The sequence below is a fragment of the Schistocerca piceifrons genome, chromosome 5 (assembly GCF_021461385.2).
Source record: "Schistocerca piceifrons isolate TAMUIC-IGC-003096 chromosome 5, iqSchPice1.1, whole genome shotgun sequence".
NCBI lineage: Eukaryota > Metazoa > Arthropoda > Insecta > Orthoptera > Acrididae > Schistocerca > Schistocerca piceifrons.
In genome coordinates this window covers 535367958-535382212 of record NC_060142.1, presented here as the reverse complement: position 1 = coordinate 535382212, position 14255 = coordinate 535367958, and the positions used below count along the sequence as shown (strand labels likewise).

At 43.4% G+C, this 14255-nt stretch overlaps 1 protein-coding gene across 2 annotated transcripts in view; it reads left to right on the top strand.

Annotated features, from left to right (window-relative positions):
• LOC124798121 (S-methyl-5'-thioadenosine phosphorylase) overlaps window positions 1–14255 on the top strand; it is a 38558-nt gene that overhangs the window by 22336 nt on the left and 1967 nt on the right. The gene's annotated exons all lie outside the window — the stretch shown is intronic.

Genomic DNA, 14255 nt, shown 5'->3' with positions numbered 1-14255 from the left:
AACTGAAGAGCATAAAGAAGAAAGAAGGAATGCAAATGCCCAATTGCTGATGATGGTGAGTATCTCTTGTCAGACATCATCACCGGTGATAAAACATGGTTGCACCATCTTGAGCCAGAACAAATTGGCAATCTATGGTGTGGCTCCATACATCATCTCCTCCGAAGTAATAGTAGTAGTTCAAAACATTACTCTCAGTTTGTAAAGTCATGGCTACAGTGGTGTAGATCTCTGAAGGGTTATTCTTTTCTGTGTCCTCCCTAATGGTGAAACAATTAACTCCGAAGTCTACTAAGAAGACTGCCTACACTATGCTTGTCCGTCCTCTTTTAGAATACTGCCGTGTGGTGTGGGATCCTTACTAGATAGGATTGACAGAGTACATCGAAAAAGTTCAAAGAAGGGCATCACATTTTGTATTATCGTGAAATACGGGAGAGAGTGTCAGTGAAATGATACAGGATTTGGACTGGACATCAGTAAAACAAAGGCGTTTCTCGTTGCGACGGAATCTTCTCACGAAATTCCAATCACCAACTTTCTCCTCCGAATGCAAAAATACTTTGTTGACACCGAACTGCATAGGGAGAAACGATCACCGCGGTAAAATAAGGGAAATCATAGCTCATACAGAAAGATATAGGTGTTTGTTCTTTCTGCACACTATATGAGGTTGGAATAATAGAGAATTGTAAAGGTGGTTCGATGAACGCTCTGCCACGCACTCAAATGTAATTTGCAGAGTATCGATGTAGATGTACTGTGAAACTCCTAGGAAATTAAAGAAATAATTACAGCATGTCTGTGGCCACAAAACTGCGAACCCACTTCTCCACCGAGTGAGGTGGCGCAGTGGTTAGCACACTGGACTCGCATTCGGGAGGAAGACGGTTCAATCCCGTCTCCGGCCATCCTGATTTAGGTTTTCCGTGATTTCCCTAAATCGTTTCAGGCAAATGCCGGGATGGTTCCTTTGAAAGGGCACGGCCGATTTCCTTCCCAATCCTTCCCTAACCCGAGCTTGCGCTCCGTCTCTAATGACCTTGTTGTCGATGGGACGTTAAACACTACCCGCCACCACCCACTTCTCCACGATAACACAAGAGCAAGCACAAGTTGTACACACATGGGGGGATATCATAAAACTTCAGTAGACCTTTCTTCCTCATCTGCACTACTGCTCAAATCTTGGACCTTTGACCTCCTGAAAGATGTACTGTGCAGGAAGTACTACAGCAATGATAGTGAAGTTACTGATGCAGTAAGAACTTGACTGAGACTCAGACCAATAATGTGGTACCATAGCAAAACAAAGCTTTCACATTAAGGTGGTGTAAAGCCACAGGAATGAAAGGAGATAGTGTTGAAAAATAGTTTTATAGCCAAATAACTGGGAAGCAGTATAGTGTATTCCAATCATGAATAAAACCATCCTGCTTAGAGGGGAAAAAAATTAATTACTTTCTGTATGACCCTCGTAGTAGAACAACATCCCAACAGATGATCATCAGAATAATGTCACACAACCCTTTTGTCCCCATCACTCTTCCCTGACTCGCCAAATAGCTTCTACACCAAAAAATCCAACCGTCTGAACACCTAGATTCCCCCTGCCAACTCTGTACCCTCCCCTGACAACTGTTTTTTCAAAACTTCTTAACTTTACACACACACACACACACACACACACACACACACACACACACACACACACACACACACATTTTCTCATATAGGTAAACTGAAGTTAAGGACATTAGCCACCAAAGCAAACTGTAGAAACAACCAGACAGTAATGGGAACAAACATGGTCCTGTGCGTAGGTAAAGCTGTGCTGGAGTTGTTACCTAACAGTGCAAGCTTGTTTTAAAAAAATGAAATTTATTGTTGATGAGAAGGAAAATGTAGTGACAGCAGATGAATGATAAAGGATTAAAAGATTAAAGCTGAGTTAGTCAGTAATGTGCAAATTATGGCAAGAGGGACACAATGCTTGAGATAAGTGGAACTGTAGTATTTACCACCAAAGAAAAACCCAGTCAAGTGTGTATGATAAATATACCTTTGACTATATGGATAATGTGCTATTAGGCAGCAATGTCTATGATATTATGAAAAACACAAGAAAATACCAGCTTTGTGAGAATTTCACAGCTTATAGCACACACAACTCGAGTTCAAAACCTACCAAAGAGACACAAGGGGAGGCCGTTGGGTCGGAGATGGGGATAAAACTTAATGGTAATGTGGTGCAAAGTGCCAGATATTTCATCCTAAAACTGTTTATCTTTTTTCAAAAGATAATCTCCTCAGGAAGCATCGAGATGAATGTACTAACTAAAATTACCTTGGTCTGCGAAACAGCACAGTCGTATTGTGTGTAAGGCAGGTTTGGTCCTTGTCCAAAGTGAAGCTTATTTTTCTTTATTCTTGTTCTACTTTCTCTTTTGATAACTGGTGATGACCGCCTACAGTAATACAGATGATAGAGGGATAAAAACAATTGATTTCATGCTTAGTATGCAGCAAGGACATAAATTTTCATAATTTGTTATTATTTATGATCTTTAGAGTGATGTTCATCATAAAAACATTCATAAAATCAATTGTCCTTGCATCATGATCATTTTATGAAGGTCATCTTGCCACTCTGGTATCAATTTTCTATAAATTTAGGGAGAAACTTAACATTCTGCAATACTGGTTTTTCATATTTTAATTTTTCACGCATAATACAGCACCAAACTTAAATTCAGCGGTCTTCTGCCTCATTTTTCACTCAAGTACCGTAATGGATTTGGAAACAGAAACAATAAAATTATTGCAGAATGAACACTAATCGCAAGACCTCAAGCATGCAGCCATATGATGACTGACTATTCTTAATACTGACTTTATTTTAAGTGGAAGTACATAAATTAATCTTGTCAAGTTTCTAAGGATGGTGTATTTTGTACAGAGGCTTGCCAGTATGAGCAGCTTTATTGAGAGATAGCTGCCATCTTCACCTACATGAACATTTAGTTCGTGTTCTGATCCCTGTCTGACCAGCATCCTCCTCTTGTGACAGGGGTATTAGAATCTTTGTCTTGCCTGTTGCAAAAGGTCCAATTAATGTGGTTAAAGCACATAACTAATAGTAAATGTGGGACATTGGCAACATTATTCCATATGTATTTCAGTTCTGTTATTAGTATAGTGCATTTAATGGTGGTGTTATATTGATGTAGTGTGACCAGATGCCCCGTATTTTATGGGATCTTCCCTTACATAGCTTAAAAGTGTCCTGTTGTCTTGACTGAGTACGAATGGGACATATATCATCCTAGTTCTCATCAACTGCCCCATATATTTTGAAATGGAGTACAAATGTGGTCATTCCCAAAGTATAGAGTAAATACACTCTTTGTGTTACGGCATACAGTCAAGCACCGGCACCCCAGTCCGAAACGAGAGAGCAGAGAGGGGTCCAAAGAAGACGTCAGCCAATTGCACACTGACTGACCCCTCTTCAGTATGACAACACAACGGCAGTGACCTCAATGTGAAGAGAACATAAACACCGCTCCCGACTGGTTGCAGCCAGTTCTACAGCAGTAGCCAGATTAGGCACTTCAAGACCAGTGACTTAGGAATTGTATATACTGAAGAGATTTCTTATTTGCATGTCACCTTTTGCTTGCGACACTTCTGTGTTGGTGTCAAGCTTAAGAACTGTCATTGTTCATTTCATAATAAAACTCATTAATACGACTTATTTGAATTGTTTGTCTAGTTATTCGAGAAAGCAAGTTTCCTAGACTCCCCATAATTGATGACTAAGCAGGATTCAACACTTTGATTAAACCAAAGAGAGTGAGACATGATTTTTTAAATTCTTTGGTTGGACTATGTAATGCTGTGTCATGGTGAACATGATTGTGTGTAGATATCACCATACGGTTCTCCCCCTGTGGGTCCAGGGATTAGAATCGGCTCGAGGTATTCCTGCCTGTTGTAAGAGACGACTAAAAGGAGTCTCACATGTTTTGACTTTGTGTGATGGTCCCATGTAGGGTTTGACCTCCATTCTTCAAAATTTTCTCAAAGAGCGAGCCAATTGGGGAAGGTCGCCTTACATGGTGCATTGTGTCCATCGTGGATTGAGATCTTTAGCCCACTTTCTTGTCGTCGCATTGCAGTCCCGCCTATTCTCCATCTCTCGGGCGAGGACACCTTCCTGGGTGCGTTTTCCACGAAGCACTTTGCAGTGTCGCTTTCTGTGTCAACGATGACCTTCGACTTCTTTGCACCTGATATCCAGCACGGTATCCAGTCTGTTGTGGCGGGGCCGCCATGTACCCTGTTGGTTGTAGCCCCCTGACCACACAGGAATCACTGCTGATGCCTGCACCGTTAACTCCCCACATATGCCGAAGGGTAGATGTCCATCACCCCGGGGCATCGGGACTCCTGGCAATGATCATCCTGCCATGTGGCCTTTGGTACGGCTGGTTGGCACCCGTGGGGAAGGGCCCCGGTTGGAGTGGATGGCATCAGGCGGATGACACGCGATAAAGCATAGTCCATCATCTCTTGTTGGTGGTGAAATACCAGCAGTCTCTAAGCGTTCATGAGCTAATTTCAGTGCGCAGAAGTACAACCCCAAATCGTTCCCCTCCCTGGCCCCACCATAGAAGCGTCAGGCTGAGAATTGCAGCAGATCTTATTCGCCCTGGGACCTTGTATGTTCGAGAGCTGATGGGGAGTCTTTCATGACAACGAAGCCTCAGTCTTTTGTTGAGCATTTAGAGGACAAGTTTGGGGAGGTGGAAGGCTTGTCCAAAATGAGATCTGGTTCACCCTTGATCAAAACAGCATCCTCTGCCCAGTCACAGGCGTTACTCGCTTATGACAAGCTGGGGGATGTTTCTGTAACCATCACGCCCCATAAGAGCTTAAATACGGTTCAGGGTATCATATTTCACAGGGACCTTCTTTTCAAGTCTGACGATGAGCTGCACACCAATTTAGAGCAGCAATGTGTACATTTCGTCTGGCGTGTCCACCGGGGTCCGAAGGATAATTAGGTTGCCACCTGTGCCTTCATCTTGGCTTTCGAGGGTGATACATTGCCCAAGAAGGTCAAGATGATGGTCTACCACTGTGATGTAAAGCCCTGTATCCCTCTGCAGATGCAGTGCTTTAAGTGCTGGAAGTTCAGCTATATGTCTTTCCGCTGTATTTCCAGCGTCACATGTCGAGATTGCGGGCGCCCATCACATCCCAATACTCCATGTGCCCCGCCTCCCATCTGTGTCAACTGCGGAGAGCACCATTCGCCTTGCTTACCAGACTGCAGGATTCTCCAGAAAGAAAGGAAAATCATGGACTAGAAGACCCTGGACCGACTGACTTACACTGAGGCTAAGAGAAAATTTGAATGCCTGCAACCTGTGCGTATGACATAGTCTTATGCCTCCGCTATAACAGTTGTGGCACCATCAGCTCCACCAACCCCAGTCACCTCTCAGAGCCAGAAGACTACACCTGCCCCCTTGATGGTGGGGGGGGGGGTCATTTCTCTCCCTGTTGCACCTGCACCACCTACTTTGGGAGCAATACCCCCCTAACCATTGGGGGCATAGGTCCCCACTTCTAAACCAGAGAAGTGCAAGTCTTCTTTGGCTTCTCTCATTAGGAAGGGGTCCCTTGGGTCACTCCCTTCCCAGGTTTCTGCTAGTGGGAAAAATGATACCCACCAGTGGCTGAAGAGCCCAAAAGCAGCTGGTTGTAGGGCTTCATGCTCATCATCAGTCCCGGAGACTGAGCCAGTGAAGTCCTCCCAGCCAGGGAAACTCAAGGAGCAGCAAGAAACATCCAAAAAGAAAACCCCCTAAGACCAAGGAAATTGTGGTGGCACCCACACCACCGCTACCTACAAGCTCTGTGTCTGAGGATGGAGTGGAGATGTTGGCATCTGCTGAGAACCTAGATCTCGCCAGACCCTCAGGCACAATGGATATAGATTGCTCAGGCAATAAGTTGGTGGCAACAGGTGCCTCTGAGTCATAAACTACCTCATTGAATGTTCCATGCCTTCCCAGTCTCACAATGATGTTATCCTCCAGTGGAATTGCGGCGGTTTTTGCCACCACCTGGCTGAGCTATGGCAACTGTTAAGCTTTACACCTGCTATCTGCATTGCCCTCGAGGAAACCTGGTTCCCGGCAATGTGGACCCGCTTTACACCTGCTATCTGCATTACCCTTGAGGAAACCTGGTTCCCGGCAATGTGGACCCCTGCCCTCCGCGGCTATAAGGGATATTACAGGAACTGTATCGACTGTAATCGAGTGTCAGGTGGAGTTTGAGTTTATGTCCTAAACTGACTCTGTAGTGAACCTGTGCCTCTTCAAACCCCTCTTGAAGCTGTGGCTGTCAGAATAAGGACGACACAGGAAATAACTGTCTGCAGTGTATATCTTCCTCCAGATGGTGCAGTACCCCTGAATCAGTTGCACTGATTGGTCAACTCCATAAACCTTTCCTACTTTTGGAAGATTGTAAGTCCCATAACCCCTTGTGGGGTGGCACTGTGCTTACTGGCCAAGGCAGAGATGTCGAAACTTTACTATCTCAGTTCGACCTCTGTCTCTTTAATACTGTGGCCGCCACGCATTTCAGTGTGGCTCATGGCACATATTCGGCCATTGAATTTGCCGCCCAGGACTTCTCCCGTCTATCCACTGGAGAGCACATGACGACCTGTGTGGTAGTGACCACTTCCCCATCTTCCTGTCACTGCCCCGGCGTCAGGCCCACGGATGCCTACCCATATGGGCTTCAAACGAGACAGACTGGGAAACTTTCACCTCTGCTGTCACCATTGAATCTCCCCCACGTGGTAACATTGATGTGATGGTTGAGCAGGTGACAACAACAATTGTTTCTGCGGCAGAAAATGCCATCCCTTGCCCTTTAGGGTGCCCGAGGTGTAAGGCAGTCCTTTGATGGTCACCGGAAGTCGCTGAAGCAGTTAAGGAATGTTGATGAGCTCTGCAGCGGCACCCTTTCCTGGAGCACCTCATAGCCTTTAAACGGCTCCGTGCCCGTGTTCGCCAACTTATCAAACGACGGAAGTAGGAGTGTTGGGAGAGATAAATCTTGACCATTGGGTGCCATACGTCACCTTCCCAAGTCTGGGCCAAGATCAAACGTCTTTTCGGGTACCAGACCCCCAACAGGTGTCCCTGCTGTTACCATAAATGGCGTGTTATCTACAGACACAAACACGATTGCTGAGCACTTTGCTTGAGCCTCTGCATCGTAGAATTACCACCCAGCTTTTCGCACTCTCAAATGGCAGCTGGAAGGGAACGTCCTCTCATTCACTACATGCCACAGTGAATCCTATAACGCCCCATTTACAGAGTGGGAGCTCCTCAGTACCCTTGCACATTGCCCCGACACAGCTCCTGGGTCTGATCAGATCCACAGCCAGATGATTAAACATCTCTCATCTGACTACAAGCGACATCTCCTTGTCATCTTATCTTCGACCGGATCTGGTGCAATGGCATGAGAGCATCATCATTCTGGTGCTCAAACCCGGTAAAAACCCATTTGATGTGGATAGCTATCAGCCCATCAGCCTCACCAAGGTTCTTTGTAAGCTGCTGGAACATATGGTACGTCGGCGATTGGGTTGGGTCCTGGAGTCACGTAGCCTACTGGCTCCATGTCAGGGCGGCTTCTGCCAGGGTCGCTCTACCAGTGATAATCTTGTGTCCCTCGAGTCTGTCATCCGAACAGCCTTTTCCAGATGGCAACACCTGGTTGCTGTCTTTTTTTACTTACATAAAGCGTACGACATGACTTGGCATCATAATATCCTTGCCACATTGCATGAATGGGGTCTCCGGGGCCCACTCTCAAGTTTTATCCAAAAATTCCTGTCACTCCATACTTTTCGTTTCCATGTTGGTGCCTCCTTTAGTTCCATCCATATCCAGCAGAATGGAGTCCCGCAGGGCTCTGTATTGAGTGTTTCTCTATTTTTAGTGGCCATTAACGGTTTAGCAGCAGCTGTCGGGCCCTCCATCTCACCTTCTCTGTATGCAGACGACTTCTGCATTTTGTACTGCTGCTCCAGTACTGGTGTTGCTGAGCGTCACCTACAGGGAGCCATCCACAAGGTGCAGTTATGGGCTCTAGCCCACGGCTTCCAGTTTCCAGCCACAAAGTCGTGTGTCATACACTTCTCTCAGCATCATACTGTTCATCTGGACCCAAAACCTTACCTTCATGATGATCCACTCACAGTAGTGGAGACATATCGATTCTTAGGACTGGTTTTCGATGCTTGATTCACTTGGCTACCTCATCTTCGTCAGCTTAAACAGAAGTGCTGGCAACGCCTCAATGCCCTCCATTGCCTGAGCAACACCATTTGGGGTGCAGATCGCTCTACGCTGCGGCTCTACAGAGCCCTTGTCCAATCCCGAATTGACTATGGGAGTGTGGCTTATGGTTCAGCAGTGCCTTCAGCGTTGCATTTACTCGACACTGTGCACCACTGCGGGGTTCCCCCAGGAACTTATAAGACGAGTTTGGTGACCAGCGTACTAGTGGAGGCTGGAGTCCCTCCATTGCAGATCCGATGTGCTCAACTGCTTGCCATATATGTTGCACACATTCGTAGTTCTTCCGAGCATCTGAATTACCGTCTCCTTTCCCACCCGCGGTAGTCCATCTCCCACCCAGGTCAGGGCTAACAATTGTGGTTCGCGTGTGGTTCCTTCTGTCTGAACTGAAGTCCTTCCCTTTACCACCTCTACTTGCAGTCCGTTCATGTACACCTTAGCCACAGCTTTGTCTAGACCATTCATGTGGCCTTAAGGACTCCATTACTCCTGCCACTCTCTGCTGTCACTTCCTCTCGATTCTTGACGTGTTCCGGGACTCTGAAGTGGTTTACACTGATTGCTCGATGGCTGATTGTCACATTGGCTTTGCATATGATCATGGAGGACATTTTGAACAGCACACCTTGCCAGATGGCTGCAGTTTTTTCACTGCAGAGCTGGCGGCCATATCTCGTGCTCATGAGACATCCGCTTATGCCCTGACGCATCATTTCTGGTGTGTAGTGACTCATTGCGCAGCATACAAGCTATCGACTTGTGCTACCCTCGCCATCCTCTGGTAGCGTCCATCCAGGAGTCCATTTATGCCCTGGAATGGTCCTGTCATTCAGTGGTGTTTGTGTGGACCCCTGGACATGTCGGAATCCCAGGCAATGAACTTCCGGACAGGCTGGCCAAACAGGCGACGCTGAAACCGCTTCTGGAGATGGGCATCTCCGAAGCTGACCTGCATTCTGTCTTACGCTGCAGGATTTTCAGGCTTTGGGAGATGGAATGGCATTACAGTATGCACAACAAGCTGTGTATAATTAACGAGACGATGAATGTGTGGAAGTCTCCCATGTGGTCCTCTCGCAGGGAATTAGTTGTCCTCTGCCGGCTCTGCATTGGCCATACATGGCTAACGCGTGGTTACCTACTCAGTCACGAGGACCCACCTCTGTGTCGCTGTGACTCCCAAATGACAGTCCTCCACCTCTTGATGGACTGCCCACTTTTAGCCGCTCTTCGGTGGACTTTTAACTTAACGAACTCCCCACCTTCGGTGTTGGGCGACGATGCCTTAGCAGTAGCTTTAGTTTTAAGTTTTATCCATGAGAGTGGGTTTCATACTTCGATGTAGATTTTAGTGCATGTCCTTTGTCCTTCTGTGTCCTCCACCCTAGTGCTTTTAGGGTGGAAGTTTCAATGTGTTGCAGAGTGGCTGGCTTCTCCTTTTTATTCTCCTGGTCGACCAGCCACTGTAATCTGCTTTCTTGTTTTACTCTCTTCTGTTTCTAGCATCTCTGTTTCTTTCTTGTCCTCTTTTGTTCCTTTTAGGGTTCGTTGCCTTTCCTTTGTTCTTGTGGTTTTTCCTTTCTTTCCGTTATGTGTTATATGTCTCATTCGTTTTGTTCTCACACTTGTGGCATTGTTTTATTAGGAACAAGGGTCCGATGACCTCATAGTTTGGTCCCCTCCCCCTCTTTTAAACCAACCAACCATGGTGAACACTCATTTCACTTTCTTTGTGCATTGCCTATTGCTTCAGATTTCTACGTTTAGAGGTGTGTTTAAAGCTGAGTTTCCATTTGAGCAAAGTGAAAAATTATTTTTGCACATTGTGGAAAGGCACTCTTCTAATAGGCCAAGAAGGTCAACCTGACTTTTTCAATACATTACTGTGAAGAAACACAAGCTACATAGCTGTTTCAAGCAAAACTTCGTCTCGCAGCAGGACTTGTTTTGTTATGGAATGTAAGAATGATGCCATTGTAAATGAAGAAGAAAAAGTCTTGGTGCTGAGGAAGGTTTGCAAGCTTTCCATGTGATGAAACACAATTATTCCTTCGGGTCAACAGATACATTGACTGCGATCATTTCATTAAATTTGTGAGGAACTGAAAAATGCGAAGTACATTTCATTTATGATGGACGCTTCTAATCGCAAAAGTGTAAATTTGATACCAGCGCTTTTTAGATATTTTCTGACAAGTAAGGGTGATTGATTCCAGAATATAACAGGTGAAACAGCTGATGTTATGACAAATTTTATCATGAAAGTTATTAATAAATGTCATCTGAGGGATGAAATTGTTGCAGTCTGTGGTGACAACTGCAACACAAATGTTGGAGGTGCAGGGAGAAAGGGACAAAATACATATAGGAAACAATGAGTCACCAATAGGCACAACAAAAAGAGTAGTGAATACGCAAGCTTTGGACGGAAGGCCCTCTTCTGAAATAGACACACACACATTCATATAAACTTAGCTCACACAACATGAGCACTGTCTCTGGCTGCCGAGGTCAGATTGCCCTGGCCTCGGCAGCCAGAGACAGTGGTCATGTGTTTGTGAGCTGATCACCATTTGTGTGACTGAATGTGTGTGTGTGTGTGTGTGTGTGTGTGTGTGTGTGTGTGTGTAGTCTATTTCAGAAGAAGGCCGCCTGGCCGAGAGCTTATGCGTTAAGTAATCTTTTTGTTGTGCCTGTCTGCGTCTCGGCATCTTTGCTATGTGGTGAATAACAGTCTATCCATTTTGTAATATTGTTATTATTCCATCCTGGATTTTCCATTGTTTGGTTTTGACAGATTTATTAATACAAAAATCTTATTTTTTGTTATAGCCTAAAATCATTCTTTAGGGATCCTCAAACACTGCTTTGGCTCTATTTTATTCAGAGCCAAATGAGAATGCTTTTATCAAGAATAAAAACTTATTGAGGCAGTAAGTACATCTACAAATGAAGTTTGGGAGGAGGCTGAAGTATTGTTGATAAGGAAAGTGAAAATGAGGAAGGAGGAAAGCTTTCAAACAATGAAAATTCTGTCTTTGATAAGTATGTTGCGTTGCAAGAATGTGGCATGCTCAAAGATTCTGACTCCTTGAACAGTTCAAGATTATTTTATTTGGCATTAACAGACTGTACTGAAAAATGGGCTTAACCATTTCATGTGCTTGAAACAATTCGAATGGGTTCAGCTCAGATATCTTCCACTCTGAAAGTTGGTTCAGTAGTCTGTTAAACTTAACATAGTTTGATGGAAATATTCTGAAAGAAGTGTATAAGAAGAACTTTTTAAGAAGTTAACAATTTTAAAAAGTACGTGAAGTGGAAATCTGTGAATTAAGGACTGTTCCATGTGTTAGTGAAAAATGATCTACCATTTTCAACTTCTTTACATCTCAAGAAATCTGCTGCAAAAATTTGCAAATTATGTGGACTGATGAAAAGAATACTACATGTGTTGTTTTTTATAAAATTCTGTTTGAAAATATGAAACTCCGGAATGACACACTCGAGCTAGCTGTTTCAAGCAAAACTTTGTCACAGTGATAGAGGACACTTTCTTTGGCAGCATCATTGGGGCATAGCTAGTACAAATATAGTAACAAGCTTGTATTTCTTCACATTAATGTGTTCCAAAATTTCTGATTGACCTCCACTTTTCATCCTTTATAATGGCACAATTGTGCAAAATATAATTGAGAGTGAGAAATAAGTAACTTTTGTAAGTAATAATCAATGTCTACCCTAGTTACAGACCTTTTGTTATTACCAAACATTGAAAGTGAGGTTATGACATCATCTTTGATATAAAAAATTGGGATATGATATAAAAATCAATCTTAAAGTTTATCAATGATGAAAGCAAAAATTAATAATTAATGGTCTTGAAAAAGTTTGCATGGTAAATTGCTGAGAAGTAAAGCAATAGGAAAAACATTTCAAAACATTGACATTTATTTGTTAAAAGAAGGTATATGCACACACATACATCAAAGTATATATAGAACCACTGAGTACTACTATACCTGACACCCCCCCTTTTTTTTTTTTTTTTTACCCACACTGTAAAAGTTTTCATTGTCTACATATTTTAAAACTTACACCATTTTTCACTTTCAGATATCTGACCCATAGGAAAAATATACAAGTCCTCATGGAGCCTTTGCAGTATGTCTTGAAAACAAGTGCAACAATAATAAAGACTAAGAAGCCAAAAAGTGAATAATCCAGTAATCGTATCATATGTATTATACATTTGTTAGTAATGTTTAAAAAACCAAAGCGACATACATAACCCTGAGAAGTCATATAACAGAACACACACAGGGCTGCAAATGTTGGGAAATGCCCCAACAGTGGATGACAAATGTTGAATATGTGACGTCACCAGGTGACATGCCTCAACGCACATGCAGAGATTGTGATGGTCAATCCTTCCCTCACCAGTAGAGGGCTGTGCTACATATCATTCCATTAGGCTGCTCTGTTTTTGAACAACTTTTGTGAATATGGTCGGTTGTAAATGTAGAAGTTACAAAATTACTGTCCTCGCTGTAACCAAGCAAAATCTGTTCATATTATGTGTCCCCCCCCCCCCCCCCCCCTTTTGTCCCTTCTTTTTTTTGTTTACAGATTTTCTTAAGTAAAGAACATGTAGGTAAGTCACTGGTAGCAGTGTGACTCAGGTTCAATGTATTGGCAGTTACACTGGTTATTAATATACCAGCATTTCCCCTTTTTAATGGCTTATCACTCACTTACATTAACCTATGGTCTTGCAATGTTGATCACTTAACTACATTACCTAGACAAATGTATTCCCGAAATTTCATTACTATAAAGATAGTGTTCTTAAGAAAGCACAATATTGATATCTCATTCTATTTGATTGACGGCATGTGTTAATGCCATCATTTGAAATGCATTGCATTGCATTCCATTCTGTCAAGTGTGATTCAACCTTTGTGTCATCCTAGGATGTATCATCATCACAAACTGCTCTTGTGTTAGTCTAGAATGTTTAAACAGCTGTAAATTGTAGGCTCTCAAACAATTACTAGAAGCCTTTAGCAGTTTATAAAGATAAATACTGCATTAGCTTTCTCCAAAAAATATTTTTCAATTAGTCTGTGTTGTGATCGATTTTGTCAGCGAAATCCACTGTAGTCTACAGCTGTGCTTCACTCTGTGAATTTGCACATATCCACCGTCACATCCTTACAGACACCTGGAGGGCATCAAATGGTTTTGCAGGCTTTGTAAGTGTGTCTGCTGCATGATGTAATTGTTCTAGTTGGCCCCATAGATAATAAACCAAAAGATTGAAGTCGTGTGAATGTGAAGGCAATGGATCTTTTCCTCCTCTACCTTATCCCTCTCTTGGTGGCTATCTTCCAGTCATCTTGAACAATGTTACTGAAATGTGTTGGAACCCAAACATGTACAAACCTCTTGCTACAAGATGAGACCTTGCAAATACGAGGAAGTAAGTCTGGAGAAATATATCAGCAAAGTCCTCGTAAAAGCGTCCATAAGACATGCTGGGAGGACGTATGGATCCCACCCAATACCACCTGCAGAAGCGAATACTGTTCAATGAAGCAGTCTTCCTGCTATATCCTTTAACTCACTGTTGACACATTGTTTTTGCCATTGTGAAACTTTTTTTAAAACGTTGATAGCATTGTTTTTAAAGATAGAGTGTTTCTGTGCGTATTTGAGAAGACTGGAGTAAATGAATTAAGACATGAGCATAACATAAAAAGTCTGATATTTTCTATTAAAATTTTTCTCTCTGCGGCTAACTGCTGTTGCCCAGTTACTTACTTATTCCAGTCTTCTGTTAGCCAGCAA